Source organism: Hyla sarda, chromosome 8 (assembly GCF_029499605.1).
Source record: "Hyla sarda isolate aHylSar1 chromosome 8, aHylSar1.hap1, whole genome shotgun sequence".
NCBI lineage: Eukaryota > Metazoa > Chordata > Amphibia > Anura > Hylidae > Hyla > Hyla sarda.
This window is the reverse complement of record NC_079196.1, coordinates 145,254,899-145,267,673: the sequence shown is the minus strand read 5'-3', so window position 1 is coordinate 145,267,673 and position 12,775 is coordinate 145,254,899. Positions and strand designations below refer to the sequence as shown.

The following is a 12,775-nucleotide window of genomic DNA, read 5'->3' as shown; positions in this document are numbered from 1 at the left end:
ACAACTCCCAGCATGCCCTTCGGCGATCAGTACATGTTGGGAGTTGTAGTTTTGCAACAGCTGGAGGCACACTGGTAGGAAAACAGAACCTAACTCAAGATATTCCAACCAGTGTGCCTCCAGCTCAAAAGTACAACTTGTACGAGTTGTAGTTTTGTAGTGTATACAGCTGCTCCATCTCTGCAATAGACAGGACGATCACAGAGGATGTCAGTAGTGATACCCTCTGTGATCTGTCCTTAACTGCAAGTTCTACTACTCCCAACATGGAGCACATTCTGCTCCATGCTGGGAGCTGTAGTACCTGCATTAATAGACAGATCTCAGTGAGTGTAACTTCTGACACCTGTTGCAATCTGTCTATTCATGCAGGTACTACAGCTCCCAGCATTGAGCAGAGTGTGCTGCATGTTGGGAGTAGTAGTACCTGCAGTTAAGGAAAGATCAAAGCGGATGTCACTCCTGACACCCGCTGTGATCCTCCTGTATAATGTATAGATGTGGCCGGCCGCTCTTCTATGGTCCCCTTCAGTGACGTATATATACACATATTAATATTTCCCACAGAGAGTTGTGATTGGCTGGAACCATCTGGCCAATCACAGCTCTCTGCGGGAAATATGAATAGGTGTATATATACGTCAGTGCAGGGGACCATAGAAGAGCGGCCAGCCGCATCTATACATTATACAGGAGGATCGCAATGGGCGATCTGTCAATTAGTACAGGTACTACTACTCCCATCATGAGAACAGTGTGTGTTCCATGCTGGGAGTAATAGTACTATCTAAAAAAAAAAAGTTAAACACACACACTTCATTTTTATTATTGTTGGCTACATTTTTAGGTCCCTGCCCGCCCACATAAATTGATCCCTGTTTTAAAAATTTATAAAAATTTTGTTGTAAAAAAAGATAAATTTCGTTAGATACAATTTTTTCCTTCACTACTGTATCTTTTTTATTTTAGTTTTGTAATGGTACCCTACAAAATTTTATTTAAAAAAAGCAATCTCCATTACTTTTTTGGATCACTAAAGTCAAAAAAAGAATAAAAACCTCCGGCAAAAAACGCCAAAGTTAAAACCCACATGTCATTTTTTTTGCCATTTCCGCCCCCAAAAAAACAAGTAGAAATTTAGCCTTATGGATGCCACAGATTTTACCATGCACCAGAAAATCGTGCAACCGAAATTACCGTGCGACAGAACCATGCGCCAGAAATTACTGTGCGACAGAATTTTTCCCTGCGACAAAAATTATCGGGAAAAATGCCACAGATTAGTAAATACCAACTTTAAAAAATGTAGAAACCACAAAACAAAAACACAAACCAACACTCCACTCTTAGTAAATGAGGCCCAATGTATTTGTGAATCAATACATAATTTATGTGGAATATCCATTTTCCATACAAGCAGAGAGTTTCAAAGTTAGAAAAATGCTTAATTTTCAAGATTTTCATGAAATTTGGTGATTTTTCCCCAAGAAAGGATGAAAGTAACGACGAGAATTTACCACTATGTTAAAGTAGAATGTGTTACAAAAAAACTCTCTTGGAATCAGAATGAAAGGTAAAAGCATCCCAAAGTTATTAATATATAAAGTGACAATGGTCAGATTTGCTGAAAAGGGCTGCATCCTTAAAGGGGTTCTCCGGTGCTTAGACATCTTTGGACAGGGGATAAGATGCCTGATCGCGGAAGTCCCGCCGCTGGGGACCCCCGGGATCTTGCACGCAGCACCCTGTTTGTAATCAGTCCCCGAAGCGTGTTGGCTCAGAGTCTGATTACCGGCGACCACAGGGCCGACGGCGTGTGACGTCACGTCTCCGCCCCGTGTGACCTCACGCTCCGCCCCTCAATGCAAGCCTACGGGAGGGGGCATGACAGCTATCACGCCCCCTCCAATAGGCATGCATTGAGGGGTGGACCGTGATGTCACACGGGGGCGGAGGCGTGACGTCACACGCCGTCGGCCCTGTGGTCGCCGGTAATCAGACCCGGAGCGAACACGCTCCGGGGACTGATTACAAATGGGGTGCCGCGTGCAAGATCCCAGGGGTCCCCAGCAGAAGGACTCCCGCGATCAGGCATCTTATCCCCTATCCTTTGGATAGGGGATAAGATGTCTAAGCACCGGAGAACCCCTTTAAGGGGAAAATGGATCCTTAAGGGGTTAATACAGTACATGTATTATTATGTACTTTTTTTTTTTATTTTAGCACTAAAAGTCTCCCAGATGAGTTTAAAATATAGTTTCAAATAATCTCAAATCTACTTTAACAATAATCTTCTGCTAGTTCCTGGTTTCCATCTTTTATTAGCAACATGTTAAAAGAGTACACAGAAATTTACCTTCACTTTTTTCAGAAAACAAATACTTCCAAATTTCCCCTCCTAAACCAACTCATCCCCCTGTGTATACAGGAGAAGAGGGAGACCTCTCCCCTTTCTTTTCCAAAAGGAAAGCTTTATTTGTGAAAGACAGAATAACACAGTGTTGTGCAATGCGACCCTCACATACTCTGGACATGTTTTGGGTGTGAACACTCCCTTTATCACAGATGCTGTCCTTTATTCGGGATCCTAATTATATAAAGGAAGAGGGCAGAATGTTATCACGTCATGTGGTCACCATGTGCAGTCTAAAAACACAATTAAAATTGTAACTGAGTTGCAAATAAACACACATATAAAACATTTTACATAAATACTGCAAATGGGAAATAGAGTACATAAATCAATACCACCTTGCTATGAATTGCAACCTGTACATGTAAAGAAGATTGTCATGAGAACTTTATAATGAACTTCAGTAATGAAAAAGCAATTCAAGCCAAAGATTTAACCATGCAGGGGTACTTAATATTCAGCATTATTGACAGTTTGCCTCCCAGTCAAGCAGCCGTTTGTACATCTTCACCCCTCATATCGGACACAACCTGTTCTATGGTATAGATACATAAACCTTTTGTAGAACTACAATGAACCTCCATAATACGGAGTGAAGCATGCCCAGAATAACCCTTCAGCTAAACTGATACCTTGGTCTTGTTTTCTATTTACAGAATGAATATTAGATTTCCTCCAGTTGAGGTTAAATCAGAAACAAAATAAATCTCCATACAGTATTGAGTTGAGTTGCAAGAAGTATATTTTCTACTTAGAAGCTGGTCATCGGCATACAATAGCTTTTAAAAATAAGTTCAATAAAACATTTATAATAAGCTTCTATTTGCTCCAGAGGAAATTATTTTCTTTTGAAATGTCCTTTCTGTCTGACCACAGTGCTCTCTGCTTACACCTCTGTCTATTTTAGGAACTGTCCAGAGTAGGAGAAAATCCCCATAGCTAACCTATCCTGCTCTTGACAGTTCCTGAGACAGACAGAGGTGTCAGCAGAGAGCACTGTGGTCAGACAGAAAAGAAATTCAAAAAGAAAAGAACTTCCTGTGGAGCATATAGAAGCTGATAAGTACTGGAAGCATTAAGATTTTTTAACAGAAGTAATTAACAAATCTGTTTAACTTTCTGTTATCAGTTGATTTAAAAAAAAAATGTTTTCCAGTGTAGTATCTCTTTAAATAAAACTAACCATGAAAAAACTAAAAACAAAATGTCCTACTTGGCCTAGAGATATAGGGGGACATTTATCAAGGCATTTATAGCTTATTTATTTTTTGTTACTCTGGGTGCACTAAAAGTCAAAGGTGCGACTAAGCATTTGTTTTTGTGCGACTTTTGCGGGTAAGGATAAATGACACGATTCGGTAGGCTGGAGGTGGATCCTCTGTGCCAGAGAGGGATTGGCGTGGACCGTGTCGGTGGACCGGTTCTAAGTTGCTACTGGTATTCACCAGAGCCCGCCGCAAAGCGGGATGGTCTTGCAGCGGCGGTAGCAACCAGGTCGTATCCACTGGCAATGGCTCAACCTCTCTGACTGCTGAGATAGGCGCGGTACAAGGAGGTGGATCCTCTGTGCCAGAGAGGGATTGGCGTGGACCGTGTCGGTGGACCGGTTCTAAGTTGCTACTGGTATTCACCAGAGCCCGCCGCAAAGCGGGATGGTCTTGCAGCGGCGGTAGCAACCAGGTCGTATCCACTGGCAATGGCTCAACCTCTCTGACTGCTGAGATAGGCGCGGTACAAGGGAGTAGACAAGAGCAAGGTCAGACGTAGCAGAAGGTCGGGGCAGGCGGCAAGGTTCGTAGTCAATGGTAATAGCAGAAGGTCAGGAACACAGTAAAGGTAAACACAGAAGAAGCTTTCTCTAGGCACTAAGGCAACAAGATCCGGCAAGGAAGTGCAGGGGAAGTGAGGTAATATAGCCAGGGAGCAGGTGGAAACTAATTAGGGTGACTGGACCAGGCACCAATCATTGGTGCACTGGCCCTTTAAATCTCAGAGAGCTGGCGCGCGCGCGCCCTAGAGAGCGGAGCCGCGCGCGCCAGAGCATGACAGCCGGGGATCGGGACAGGTGAGTGACTTGGGATGCGATTCGCGAGCAGGCGCGTCCCGCTATGCGAATCGCATCCCCGCCGGCAAGGTCAGTGCAGCGCTCCCGGTCAGCGGGAGCAGACGTAAGGCATTTCTTGCGGCAAGCAGGACCCCAATTCTTGATCTCTTCGGTGGTCCAGTCAAGGGTGGGAGAATGATGCTGGAGCCATGGCAGACCGAGGAGGACTTCAGAGGTGCAGTTGGGCAGAACCAAAAATTCAATTTTCTCAAGATGTAGTCCAATGTTCATAAGCAGGGGCTCTGTGCGGTAACTTACAGTGCAGTGCAACTTGACTCCGTTGACCGAAGAAATGTAGAGCGGCTTGATGAGACGGGTCACCGGGATGCAGTACCTATCAAGCAAGAGGCCAGAATAATATTTCCAGAAGAACCAGAGTCCAAGACGGCCACGGCAGAGAAGGAGGAGTTGGCAGAAGAAGAAATCCGCACGGGCACAGTGAGACATGGAGAGGCATACTCCGTACCCAGAGATGCCAGACCCATGTGAGCTGGTTGCGTGCGTGCATTTTCCAGACGTGGAGGACGAATAGGGCAATCCATTAAGAAATGTTCGGTACTAGCGCAGTACAGACATAGATTTTTATCCTTACGGCGAGACCTCTCTTCAAGAGTCAGGCGAGACCGATCCACTTGCATAGCCTCCTCGGCGGGAGGCACAGGGGTAGATTGCAAGGGATACCGTGAGAGAGGTGCCCAGGGATTAAGGTCTTTTTCCTGGCGGAGTTCCTGGTGTCTTTCAGAAAAACGCATGTCAATGCGGGTGGCCAAATGAATAAGTTCATGCAGGTTGGCAGGAATTTCTCGTGTGGCCAGCACATCTTTAATGTTACTGGATAGGCCTTTTTTAAAGGTCGCGCAGAGAGCCTCGTTGTTCCAAGATAATTCAGAAGCGAGAGTACGAAATCGGATGGCGTACTCGCCTACTGAAGAATTACCCTGGACCAGGTTCAGCAGGGCAGTCTCGGCAGAAGAAGCTCGGGCTGGTTCCTCGAAGACACTACGAACCTCAGAGAAGAAGGAGTGTACAGTGGCGGTGACAGGATCATCGCAGTCCCAGAGCGGTGTGGCCCAAGACAAAGCCTTCCCAGACAGGAGACTAACCACGAAAGCCACCTTCGACCGTTCTGTAGGAAATTGGTCCGACAACATCTCCAAATGTAGGGAACATTGTGGCAGGAAACCACAGCAGAGTCTAGAGTCCCCATCAAATTTGTTCGGCAGGGACAAGCGGAGGTTAGGAGCGGCCACTCGCTGAGGAGGAGGTGCAGGAGATGGTGGCTGCTGTTGCAGCTGCTGTAGCTGCGACTGAAGTTACTGTACCATGGTGGACACTTGCGACAGCTGGTGACTTAGATGGGCGATCTGTCGGGATTGCTGGGCGACCACCGTGGTGAGGTCAGCGACAACTGGCAGGGGGACCTCAGCGGGATCCATGGCCGGATCTACTGACACGATTCGGCAGGCTGGAGGTGGATCCTCTGTGCCAGAGAGGGATTGGCGTGGACCGTGTCGGTGGACCGGTTCTAAGTTGCTACTGGTATTCACCAGAGCCCGCCGCAAAGCGGGATGGTCTTGCAGCGGCGGTAGCAACCAGGTCGTATCCACTGGCATCGGCTCAACCTCTCTGACTGCTGAGATAGGCGCGGTACAAGGGAGTAGACAAGAGCAAGGTCAGACGTAGCAGAAGGTCGGGGCAGGCGGCAAGGTTCGTAGTCAATGGTAATAGCAGGAGGTCAGGAACACAGTAAAGGTAAACACAGAAGAAGCTTTCTCTAGGCACTAAGGCAACAAGATCCGGCAAGGAAGTGCAGGGGAAGTGAGGTAATATAGCCAGGGAGCAGGTGGAAACTAATTAGGGTGATTGGACCAGGCACCAATCATTGGTGCACTGGCCCTTTAAATCTCAGAGAGCTGGCGCGCGCGCGCCCTAGAGAGTGGAGCCGCGCGCGCCAGAGCATGACAGCCGGGGACCGGGACAGGTGAGTGACTTGGGATGCGATTCGCGAGCGGGCGTGTCCCGCTCTGCGAATCGCATCCCCGCCGGCAATGTCAGTGCAGCGCTCCTGGTCAGCGGGTCTGACCGGGGCGCTGCAGGGAGAGAAACGCCGCAAGCGCTTCGGGGAGGAGTAGGGACCTGGAGCGCTCGGCGTAACAATAAAGTTGCAAGCAGCGGTGGGTTCACACTACGATTTAACTATATGGGAACCGCATACGGTTGGGGGGAGCAAAAACCGGGCGCTCGTGTATCCCAGCTAGACCCGGCCCGTATCTAATTCATTTCAATGAGCTGACCAGAGTCAAACAGTGACTCCGGTCGGCTCACTTTTGCACCGTATCTGGTTTTGTAATCGGAGCTAAAACAGCGGCATACCACGGTTTTAGATCTGGTCAGAAAACCGGATACGGGGCAAAAATGAGCATACCGAAGTCACCGTTTGACTCTGGTCAACTCATTGAAATGAATTAGATACGGGCTGGGTCCAGCTGGGATACGGGAGCGCCCGGTTTTCGCTCCCCCCAGTCGAATCCGGTTCCCGTATAGTTAAATCGTAGTGTGAACCCAGCCTTACCTACGCAAATTTCTGTTTTCACTTAGCAGTGCTCATGTATTTTTCATGTGTGTATATCGCACATAGGCAAAAAAAGGAGCAAACCTGTCATGTCTGGGCAGGTAAGTAGTGCAGCACTGTTCTCACCCACTCCCTCTGATCCTGCCTACTTGCCTATCTGCCCTAAACAGCGGATTGACAACCACGATGACGGACCCTTCCTAAGTAAGTGATGGAAGTCACTGTCAACAAAATAAACTACAGGGTGGGCCATTTATATGGATACACCTTAATAAAATGGGAATGGTTGGTGATATTAACTTCCTGTTTGTGGAACATTAGTATATGTGAGGGGGGAAACTTTTCAAGATGGGTGGTGACCATGGCGGCCATTTTGAAGTCGGCCATTTTGAATCAAACTTTAGTTTTTTTCAATGGGAAGAGCTTCATGTGACACATAATACTTATTGGGAATTTCACAAGAAAAACAAGGATGTGCTTGGTTTTAACGTAACTTTATTCTTTCGTGAGTTATTTACAAGTTTCTGACCACTTTTAAAATGTGTTCAATGTGCTGCCCATTGTGTTGGATTGTCAATGCAACCCTCTTCTCCCACTCTTCACACACTGATAGCAACACAGTAGGAGAAATGCTAGCACAGGCTTCCAGTATCCGTAGTTTCAGGTGCTGCAGAATGGGCAAAACAAAAATTGGAATAGGACCCTCAGTTTACAAACAAAACTACCGCTATTGGTCTGACACCAACCCACATTGGATAGATCCCTCCAAGACTGTTGGAACACAAAAATTGATGGTATGGTGTGGTATATGGGGTACAAAGATAGTGGGGCCATTCTTCATCAATGGAAAACTCAAGGCTACTGGATATGCGAAATTGCTACATGATGATGTGTTTCCCTCTTTATGCACTGAAGCTGGCATGTTCCATCAGTTTTTTCCAGCAAGATGGTGCACCACCACATTATGGGTGTTAGGTCCGAGTTTCCTAGATGAACAGTTTCCTGGAAAGTGGATTGGTTGTTGTGGGCCAGTTGAATGGCCCCCAAGGTCCCGATCTGACCACTTAGATTTTATCTTTGGGGTTATCTGAAGGCAATTGTGAAGATACGAGATGTGCAGCACCTGGAACTATGGATATTGGAAGCCTGTGCTAGTATTTCTCCTCCAGTGTTGCTATCAGTGTGTGAAGAGTGGGAGAAGATGGTTGCATTGACAATCCAACACAATGGGCAGCACATTGAACGCATTTTATAAGTGGTCAGAAACTTGTAAATAACTCATGAAATAATAAAGTTATGTTAAAACCAAGCACATCATTGTTTTTCTTGTGAAATTCCCAATAAGTTTGATGTGTCACATGACCCTCTTCCTATTGAAAAAACTAAATTTGGATTAAAAATGGCCGACTTCAAAATGGCCGCCATGGTCACCACCCATCTTGAAAAGTTTCCTCCATCACATATACTACCACAAACAGGAAGTTAATATCACCAACCATTCCCATTTTATTAAGGTGTATCCATTTAAATGGCCCACCCTGTATATTAAATTCTAGAAAAGCTCATGCTTCTGGAACCTGTTCATATCTAGATACGTCCACATAGCTCCAAACTACTGAAACCAAAATACAATTTACATCCTACAATAAATCTATCTACACTAGTGTCTTTCCCAACCACTTTAAATTATGGTTCCATTAAAGAAAACCAAAAAAATAAAAAAAAACACATTTTGTAATTTTGCTGATGTTGCACAGTAAATAAGAGTGTGCCTCTAGTCAAATCCTCTAAAATTCTTTTTATATTAACCCCGTTCCGCAAATAAACATATATGCATGTCCACTTCCCGTTAATCATACTAATTATGGTGCATGTAGTTATAATAATTTTTAAGTAGTAAAATAAAATAAATCCTTCATAAATTGGGTATCCTTGTAACTGTATGGACCTACAGAATAAAGATAAGATAACATTTACAAAATGGCAGTTTTTTTTTCAATTTTTCCCTACAAGTGTAAGCCTGTATAGGCTGAGTTTGCGGGAGGGGCGAGAGGGTATTTACGTCCCCTTGCCCTTACGTCAGGGTGCATGGTGGGTTTGTCAGTATTTGCGTTCTGTGACACCGTGTGCGCCCATAAGTCTAGGAGCGAGAAGGTGCTGTGCTGCAGAGCGATTGATAATTAATGGTTGTTGCACTAGTCTGCAGTAGACAGCTTGTTTTGCATTGTGGAGTCATGTCAGGTCTTTGCCACTGGGTGGCAGAGTTGTTTTGAATTAAGTTAAGGGATTCTGTCATAAAAAGTGGGAGGGGCGATAGGTCAAAACTTTGGGGTATTTTACAGGGTGATAGAACAATTAGGGAACTGCTACCTAAAAATCCATCTTTTTTGTTCAGAAAAACACAAAATATAGGTAACTTGGTGGCGCCCAAAGTAAAAAATCCTAAAAAGAGAAAAACTACTACAAAATGGGCCTAATTTACTAAGCTTAAACAGACCAGTTTTTGTCTGGTTATTTTGGCGCAGAGTGTCTGAGACAGGTCTGCGCCAGTCTGCGACAGTTTGCGACAGTGTGCGCCTGAAAAATCCAACAAACCCGACATTGCACTGTGAAAAGCTGAAAAGGGAGCATGGTCTGTCGAAAAGGGGGCGTGGTCTGTCGCAAAGGGGCGTGGTTTCACAACCCGACCGATTTACTATTGAATTCACAAAAAATCCTGTGGGTAAATGGCTGGAAATATCGACCTAGAAAAAGCTGGTCAGAAAATGTTCCCGACTTTTCCCAATAGTAAATAGAGAGGAATCCTGCAAGTCTGAAACAACTTTTCCCACTAGTAAAAACCTGACACTCTTAGGAAATGAGGCCCAATATGTTTTTTTTTTTAAACTTTTATTTTATTTTTTTAAACTGTTTTTTTTTTCCCCTGCCGTATGTGTAAAGCGTGAAAACTTACATGAATAACTACACCAAAACTGACAGTTAAAAATAGAGATGGGACTTTTGAGAAGAAAATAAACAGCCATATCAACTGCAAATAAAGGGGTGTTATATATGGCATTAATTGCCCATGTGGTAAAACATATATAGGGTGTACTAAAAGATTGTTATCCAAGCGTATTGGGGAACACTTGTATAATATAGAGAGAAAATATCAGGGACACCCCTTGTCCAAGCACTACATGGATAAACATAATGCTTATTTCCAAGGATCCCACTTTTATGGAATTAAATGTATACATCGACATTGGAGAGGAGGGGACTATATATATCAATTATCTAAAGCTGAAGGCAGATGGATATTCAACCTCAACACATTGGTCCCATTAGGCCTTGATGTTGATTTTGAAATGTTCGCCTTTTTGGGATAAAAGGGAAAATCATCGTCATGATCACTTTAACCATGTTCACATGGTGCATCTTTTATATGCGTTTTTTTATATCATGACATTCAAGCTTTGTGGATTTCATTCAACATACATTATCTATTATGATAAAAACACATATATGACTGTATTGCCCATAAGTACATGTTTGCAAACATAGGATAATCTATAGTGAAGGATATTTATAGCTGAGTCTCGGGAGGCCAGGGTATTCCTGAGGAAGGAAAACACTTTTTTCCCAAAACGCCATTGGAGTAACCTTTTGGCCCAATCTGTAGTGACATCACTCCCAGCTACGGGACTCTCACTGCGCAGCATGCAGGTAGAGATGCCGCCGGCCGGGGCAGATCTCCCTGCTGCTGCACAGACTTTTACTACACAAACCTGCCCATACTGGAGGAAGGGGACCGGAGTACGAACACAGACTTTTTGTAAGGTAACACGCTCCTGTTTAATAGTAATATACGCTCCGCAACTCTCGGTGATAATAGTGTTGTGTGACACTCTGGGGAAGGTGTACACATAATATCAGTTATATAGTTTTGCATGTGGATTACCACCGAGCAGATTCATTAAATCCTCAATAGCGCTGCCGCTAATCAAATCTTATGTGATTTTTCAGACAATCTTTAAATGGTCTAGCAGGGATCCATTAGATTAGCATTGTATAGCTGTTTTGGGACAAAACATATCCATAGTGCCAAGGTGTGATTACTATAAATTATGCTTTATATTATGTTGTTACATCATATATTATGTCATGTTACGTTTTTCATATTCCAGTTTAGATTGGTCTTCTGTGCAATCCGATTAAGCTATATTTTCTACTCAGGTTGCAGGAGGTGGGTTGCATATCGGGTGTCATGCCTGTTATTCTCGTTATTCATGATTCAGCCGCTTCACGCATGCACGATCATCTGTCACATTACAAAACATATTGATATCATGATATTGGGCAGTGGTTACCGCATTTTCCTGACACATCTTTCAGAGGAGCCCTGCTATGTTATTGTTACTGACACGACTTCAGAGCAATAATAATAAACGTCTTATAAACAGTGGTGACTATATTTTCCTGACACAACTTCAGGTGGTCCACAGTTGATACTTGCCGTTGCAGCTATCGTATTATATCTCCTACACATAGTCAGTGGTTACCGTATATACCAACATGACTTTGGTGGGACCACCGCTTGGCTATTGTTGTTGCTGTCATGTTCTCAGAGCAATAATACCAATAGGCAGTTGGTTTACCGTATGCTTGACATGTTTTCAGTGTCGCATACTAAGTTTTTCACATAATGCGCATATTGTTATATCACGTTGCACGTCAGTTCGCATTTACATATTATGGCTATGGTGATGGGTGTACGGCAAAATAGAGTTCCCCCTGGTTAGCATACTTAGATAGGTGAAGGTTACCATAATGTTTCAGCTGCATTACGGTGACAGTTGAGATCATTTGAAGGTTAATATTGTTACTTTGTTTGTAGGTCTTCGGTGACTGTCAGTTCAAACTGTCTGGGGTTAGTAACAGGTTAGGTGGGTATATTTAGAGGTTATATTTGTGTGAGGGTATTGCATAATGTGCTATTGTCTCTTTTCCCGGCACCCTTAACCCCTTCCCTCTCGGACATTTTTTTTTGTTTTTGCACTCTTGTTTTTTCCTCCTCACCTTCTAAAAATCATAACAATTTCAATTTTCCACCTACAGACCCATATGAGGGCTTATTTTTTGCGCCACCAATTTTACTTTGTAATACTATTAATCATTTCACCACAAAATCCATGGCGAAACCAGCAAAAAAACATTTGTGGGGAAAAATTGGAAAAAACACATGCCATTTTGTAAATTTTGGGGGCTTCCTAATCTACACAGTGCACTTTTCAGTACAAATAAGGGTATATTCACACTGAGGAATTGGAGAGGAATTTCCACGAGTACTTCTGCTTGGTTTTTCCTCTCCAAATCATTCAGCAGTGAAAACCCCCATAGAGTTGTACAGAATTTCTGCCCCTCAGTTAACGCTGAGGAATTTCCTCAAGCAGAATTCTGATGAGGAAGTATGTACCGCTTGAAGAAAGAACATGTTCTTTCCTTCAGGCAGAATCAGCGTCGTTCTCCCATAGAGATCAACGTTATTTATTTTTTTCAGTCAGAAGCATTTCCACGCGGAATTTCCGCATGAAAAAAAAAATAGATATATACTCCTCCTCTTCTCCTCTGCCGCATGAAACCTGCATTTCCACATGGAATTCCGCACAAATTCCGTGCAAAATCGCTGCTAATTCTGAGCGGAAAA

At 44.0% G+C, this 12,775-nt stretch overlaps 1 protein-coding gene across 1 annotated transcript in view; it reads right to left on the bottom strand.

Annotated features, from left to right (window-relative positions):
* Window positions 1-12,775, bottom strand: part of TMEFF2 (transmembrane protein with EGF like and two follistatin like domains 2) — an 896,284-nt gene that overhangs the window by 829,191 nt on the left and 54,318 nt on the right. The gene's annotated exons all lie outside the window — the stretch shown is intronic.